A 7,087-nucleotide genomic window follows, 5' to 3' on the forward strand; every position below is an offset into this window, starting at 1 on the left:
CTATGCCCAATGATATTGCCACGTTTCCACAAGCGGCCGCTGGGCGGCTGCTCTTCGCAAGTCGCGTGCACCGGCGAGTGAAAGAAGACGAAGATCGGTTCCGGCCTCCTCTGGGTGCTCTTGGATTGCTCTCCGGTGCCGTCCACGTCAACCCCCCATTAAAGCCTTTCGGTTACGAGCCCCAACGGCTACGTAACAATATTGTGGCTGGGTATTTTTCTAGGTGAGAAAACGAAAGAAACGGTCCTTACAAAAGCGTTAGCTTTTTAGTGCTTTGTTAAGTCGAGTGCTTTTTGTTTTTCAGGGAATATGCATTGCGGCTGACCATGACTACATTTGGTAAAAATGAAAAGAAAGTAGTCCTTACAATTGCGTATGATGGTAAGTAACTGCAACAATATTATAGTGATGCATTCGTTCCCTTGAAATTCGATAATAAAATAGCAGAGCTGAGGAATATTTCGCGCCAAGGTATTTACAGGTCATCGTGAATAAGAGTCTCTCAAGGCGTTGACAGTTATCGTGTTAATTGTTCTTTTGGTGGGCATCACATTATGCAGATGGAGTTGGAACCGATGTAACATTTGTTCTGCGCAGAAGTAAAGTTGCTACACTGATAAATAATAATTATGCTGCCAATAGCCGAATGAAATAAAATATATATTATAAAGGGGGCCCATGTTGCCACAGGCAAAACGAGTACTATGCATCACAAGCCATGACGCGGGAAAATATGATCACTTCTGTTGATGACCTGCTTAGAGGAACAGCTAGTTTGCCTTGCTATCTTTTATTGCTGCTGAACACTGTTAGGACCGGGTAAATAAATATAAATTTGGCAAAGCGGCGGTTACATTAGTTAAAATGATATGGAAATATGCGAATGCGAGTCAACTCGGCTTCTTCAATAACGAAGAAAACAAACACAACACAAAATTAGGTAATACGCAATATGTTGCTTGTTCTGCCTGCAAACATGAGCATTAAACCTATCGCCGTAATAAACTGCGCAATAGACAAGTCTATTTAATCTCTGGAAACACAGCTTCTACTTCGGGAATTGTAGTAGTAGTTACATAAGTTAAAATTATGGCACTAGTAAGCACGAAATCTTCTTGGTATTTTCGTTTACTAAATTCTCCCGGACAGGAGCCCTGCCTGCGCTTTAATATCTCGGTGGGGAGGGGGGGGGGGTTAATGAAGGCGCCGCTTGCGCTGTCAGCACTCTTGAGTTGCAAACAAGTTTTAGCATCATGAAGCAAAGATTGTATGAAGATATCGCATAGCAAGCTATTCGTACGCTGACAGTCTTCAACCGCCGAATGTCCCTGCTCGTTTTTACTTTCGCTTTCCGTTCAGAGTTGGAGATGTTGGGAGGAAGAGGATCAGACTCAAGGCTATGCGAGAGATTCTCGAGTATGCTGTGCCGACCGCAAAAGAAGTGGAGTAGGAGTTTTATGTACGAATTTTCGTGACAGAAATCTGAAAGACACTCTAGCACAAACTTTCTGATAACAATGCAAGAGTCTAAATAACAGGTTCAGTTAGGAAGGAGAGCGATTTGTAGCAAAGAGGTAAACATTACTATACTTGAAATGCATTCATTTCGCACTTATTTGTTGAAACCGACTCTGCTACAGACAAAGTGACTATGACTCGATGAATGCAGTCTTGGGGCTTTCGCTTCGGCTCATGTAGCAGCGATGAGCGGATGTCATGAATATGTTCACTTTCGCTGCCATTCCCTTGAAGAACGAAAGTGAAAATTTGTACACTTGTGTAGTGCTTCGCTCCGTTGGCTTTCGTTCTCTGAAAACAATGTCGCCCTTATCGCAACATCGTAGTCGATGCTGGAGGTCGAAAGTATATGAGAATCAAAAACATAGTAAGATGGAAAAGTAAAAGTAGGAAAGGTTTATGGAAAACCTCAGAGGAAAAGGTATATAATCAATTTCGAGAAATAGCTAGTGAGATAGAAACAACAAAAGACGTTATCATCATAGCGTTGTCATCTGCATTGAATACAGAGCTCTATCCTGAGGCCCTGTAATAAGCCGTGGCAGCCACGGCCTCATTTGGACCGCAAACGTATGTAACTAACGCCTCTGAATATAACCGTTTATTATGTTCCAAAGGCTAGTTCACTGAATGCAGCTTCAAGGAAAGGCCTCCAACCCCCTCCCCTCGCCGCCTCCGGAGCAAATAATTCATATACCGGCGTCAAAGGAAAATTCTGCACATTAAAAGCATTGTTTTATTAAACATTTCATTACTTTTTATTCTTCCAATGTGTCGAAAGAAGTCCACAAATATTACGCATAGACGTTAAACCACCAAATGCTTTTAATATACGGAATGGATATTGTACTTACTGCACGAATTCTTGTCTATAACAAAACGTTATGGTTCAGGGATGCCCACAAGAGGCAATATTTTTGGAAATTTACTCCGATATGAATGGAAGAGAGCGCCTAAAATAGATTTCAAGTACTTTTGGATTAAATTATGAATTTTATTTTCAGAACATGCACAGGATCCAAACATTCGACACAGCTATCCTGTTTTGCACTCAAGTGCTCACTGTCTCATTCTGCAGATTCCGTTTTCACCAGGTGAGCATCCTTAACATACGAATTAAACTCGGGGGGGGGGGGGGGGTGATAAACTTATTGTGTTTATTGTCCTTTTCCCTGAATCAGCGTCGTGCAGGCCCGTGACCGCCGCTTTCATTAAATTCAAATGAAACAATCAACCTTCATGAGTTAAGCGATACACTATTGCTATTTTACAGCGTCTATTCTCCGCCTGCTTTTATGATCAATGTAGCAGAAGAAGCCTTTGTAATCGTGATGATAACAAAGTATTTTTACGGTGCAAGGTCATTAGCCAAAGCGCCATGGAAGAAGGTATTTTTGTTCGCACAAGGAAGAGGTCAAAGACCCTTTTCCCAAGCATTTCACCGATATAAGCCGAACACAAGGACAGAGGAAAGCTTGCGCCCATTGTATAACCAGTGAATACCCGTCGGCACTGGGGATAGAGCCCCGCGCCACCCGCATAATAGGGGTTTTAAGGAACAGAAATGGCGCAGTACTGTCTCACTTCTCAGTGGACACCTCAACCACGCTGAGAGGGAAGAGAGCAAAGTGGAAGAGAAAGGAGAAAATGTGAAAGAGGGGCCCTAGCGCAGGGCTCCGAAGTGATTTCGACGACCTGGGAATTTTTAACGTGCACTGACATGATTTTAGCAGTACACTGACAGAGAGGATTTTATGCCTGAAACATTAGTGCTCTGATCGCAACGCGATGTAAATCGGGCTGCGAGACTTTGCACGGATTCCAAGGTCAATAAGTCTGGTGCGGGTTCCAAATTGGTGGCGCATATTATAGTTTTGTGCGAATGACCGTTTCGTAGACGGGTTCGCGGATAGATGGAGGGGACACGTCCAGGAATCTTCTCAGTCGACTGAGTTGTTTTGAACTTTCAGCGATTACGTTTAGGAATTATGAGACCATGAATAGCGCACTACTGCCTATTTATGAAAATTGTCTGACGCTTAGCCACGCCGTCATTTTGAGTGAAATTCCCCACAGAAAGATGCAAAATGAGCAAAGTAACGATGTTCTACGCTGGGCGTCCTAGTGAGTCGCGAAACAGTGGTTTGTCTCCGCATTTTGATATGTGGCGGATAAACTGTTGACAGTCGGTTTATACATGATGTACTCGTTATTTGAAACCAGATGACCTTCTTGTGACAGGAACATTGGGTTCACTATTTCTATTAAGTGCCGCAGGTTCGATACTCGTTAAATCATTGCTTGCGTCGGTCTCATGGGGTAATTGCCCCAAGTGAATAGAAAGAGCCCAAAAAACGTCGTACTCGCCATAATTATCCGTTTTGTCTTAATGCAGGTGATCAAAATGATGCGCACTCTTTGTAGAGATTTTATGCATTAATCAAGCATGTCGGTGATGCTGATTTCTCCAAGTTCTGTACTCGTTTTGCAGGATTACAGAAGTGCGTGTACTGGGGATCAAAGGTACCTTTGGGAACAGTGATCGAAAGTGTACCCACATATTTTACGCCAACTGCCTATCACCCTTTACATATCCCAATTACTCATCTGAATCCTGCGTTTAAAGCTACTTCTTTCTCAAGATTCGTCAACAGTAATGTGTGAAACAGGTTTTTTATAGAACCTAAACATTTTTTTCTGTACAGAAATATGTACCACCGTTATGAAGTTTTGGGCAGTTTTGACCACTTTGCTAGAGATGTAAGAAAAAATTGGAAAAGCTCTAGTTTTTCCCAGTGCATTTTATCAAGAATAAAAAGCTATCGTTGTTATCCTGTGCTTCTAAGCCTCAAAATTCAATGAAAAACATGTCAAAAGTTTTAATTTGAAGTGAGCAGCAAATAGTTTTTTCTTGTTCAGAAATGGTAGAACTGACTTCCGACTCGACGAAATATGAACGTCTCTACATAGAACTATCAATTAAATTAAAACGTAGTCTAACACCTCGTCACAGTTACATATGAGCATGAAACGCATAGCACTAAAGGCGCACCAAATACCCAAGCAGCAGCACAGGTAATTGACCCAATACTGGAACAGTATTGGCAAATGTCGGTTCTACAAATGACCAGAGCGAAACCATCCATTTGCAATATTGGGACGATGCTTGGGTACATGTTGCTATTCGCACTCCGGCAGGGGAGATTTCGCTGTTAACGTGCCGTGCCTCTTCAGCAACTCACCACCATGAAGCTTGACAGCGCGCATGGTCTCTCAGCCTGCTGGCGCGTATGGAGCAGCACCTGACATCAGCTGCCTTTCTTAGCTGGTCAGCACACACGACTTCCTTCAAGGCTCTTAATTGGGCTAGTTGGTTGATATAATAAAGTATTGTGCCTAGCGTCTGTCCTGTCTGGATCCCTTCCGTGTGCGTCCCCCTTGTGCGCTAGCCACTATGTCGAATGGCGCCGTAACCGCGCCTTTAAGGTGTAAAATTGGTAAATTGGTTTTTTGAGGAAAGGAAATGGCCCAGTATCTGTCTCACATGTCTCGGAAAGGAAAGGGAGGAAGGTAGGAGTGAAAGAAGAAAGAGAGAAGGAGATGAAGCAGTGGAGGTCTCCGGAAAAATTCAGGGGGCACTTTGGCTCTCTAAAGTGCTGCAAGGCGAAAGCGTTTCCTGGCGCACTGTTTGTTTTTATTTACTTTTTTATTTTTCATATTCTGTTTGTTTTATTTTTTTTGCTCTTTTTCTTATTTTATTGTTTTTATTTTTATTTTCATACCTTCAGTTTATTTTGTTATTGTTTATGTTTATTTTCTTATTTTATTGTTATTTTTCCTTTTCTTGTCTTTATTCCTTTTATTTTATTTATGAAACCCATGCATTCACTGGATGCGCCTTTATTCATGCTCGAACCTTGAGCCTTCGTGGCGTAGTGGTAGCGTCTCTGCTTCAAATGCCAAAGGCGCTGGCTCGACTCCCACCCTCGGCGCATTGTTTTTAAGCAGTGACGCCGAAAGGCGGACAAATCTGCCGACACGGCTGCCGACGCGTCTGCTAACGACAGTATGAGGCATTAAATGCCTCATAATTAAATGCTTTAATAAAGGCCATTAAAGGCCTTAATAATTTCGACCACTGGGGGATCTTTAACGTGCACTGATATCGCACAGCACACGGACACCGTAAGGGAAGGAAAATGAAAAGAAAATTGGTTTTAAGGAAAGGAAATGCCTGTCTCTCATATCTTGGTGTACATCCCAAAGGAATGGACACCACTGTACGTCTCTAAAGCAACCTTCTAAGACAACTCCGTACTCCCTGTGTTTATGGCTGTACAGTAATCGTAAGGCAAAAAAGAAGTTTAATAATCTTGTATAATTTGTGGTATATATATCATTGATAAGCAAATGCATAACTTCACAAGGAAGAACGTATAGCATACCCTTAAGATAAACCGTAAGCATCGCCGACGCTTTTCGCTTCTGATATCCAGGCTTAACCGAGCTAAGCCTCTGCCAATTTTTTTGCCAATGAAAAAATTCGTCTTGTCGGCTTTATCTTCGATTTTCTTCATTTTACACTTCCTTGCGTTGGTTGCTATGTGATTATTGATTGACTTTGAGAGCTCGGCCAGGGCTGTTTTGCCTTTTCCAGTAGAAACTTTCATGCCTGCCGTTTCTTTATTAGAACTTTCGTCCCATGAGAGGGCTTACATCTAACCTATTGCCGCGCCCGCTACTTCTACTGCGCACACTGTAATGATATCTTTATGATTGTAATTTGTTGCTTGAGGAGCACTAAAGTCGTCGTCCTCACTTAAAGCCGAAAATTTGCTAAAGTGCCAATTCGGGCTGGTTAGTGTGACATAGCGGTTACATCCTTCGCGGGAGAGACGTGCCATTCACTGTGTCCTGTCTCTCCCGCGCTGCATCCATTCGCAGTGCCTGTTCTGCAGAGAGATCTTAAATTCCACTACTTTCTTTGTTACCGCATAATCGTTGATAGGCTTCATCCTTACTAATTTCTTTCGTTCCCTCAGCAAGTAGAAGGTAATTCGAGATCTTACCCTTCAGTGGTCACTTCTCACTTCATGCACAGTCGCATTATGCACACACAAAATGAAGTTTAATTTTAGTCTCGGCAGCCGTTAACTGTTTCGTTTGGCTAACTCCCTATGCTATTCTTGGAACCTAATTCATAGTCGCTCACTACCTGTTGTCCTGTCAGCTTACCCTGCAGTGAAGTCGCCCATTCGTACAGTGTGACGTGTTTTTACTTCACTAATTGCCGATTCTTAATAGAAGCTATCGACTATTTGCTCTTCATGAATTGATGTGGGAGCGTAGGCCTGTACCACTTTGAATATGCGCCCATTATAAAGCTTAATAAATGCATTAATGTAATAGAGTACAAAACAAGACGAACACGCAACTAAAAATGCTGTCTGCTTTTTAAATTGTGGTTTTGAGGAGCAATATTATCGTGCGAAATTGACGGCTTTGTCAATCGAAGGAGAGCCCAGTTTTTGAACTTCTCTTCTGACGGAAATAACGTCAATAATTGGCT

The sequence above is a fragment of the Amblyomma mixtum genome, chromosome 4 (assembly GCF_055824585.1).
Source record: "Amblyomma mixtum isolate Tamu chromosome 4, ASM5582458v1, whole genome shotgun sequence".
Classification (NCBI taxonomy): Eukaryota; Metazoa; Arthropoda; class Arachnida; order Ixodida; family Ixodidae; genus Amblyomma; species Amblyomma mixtum.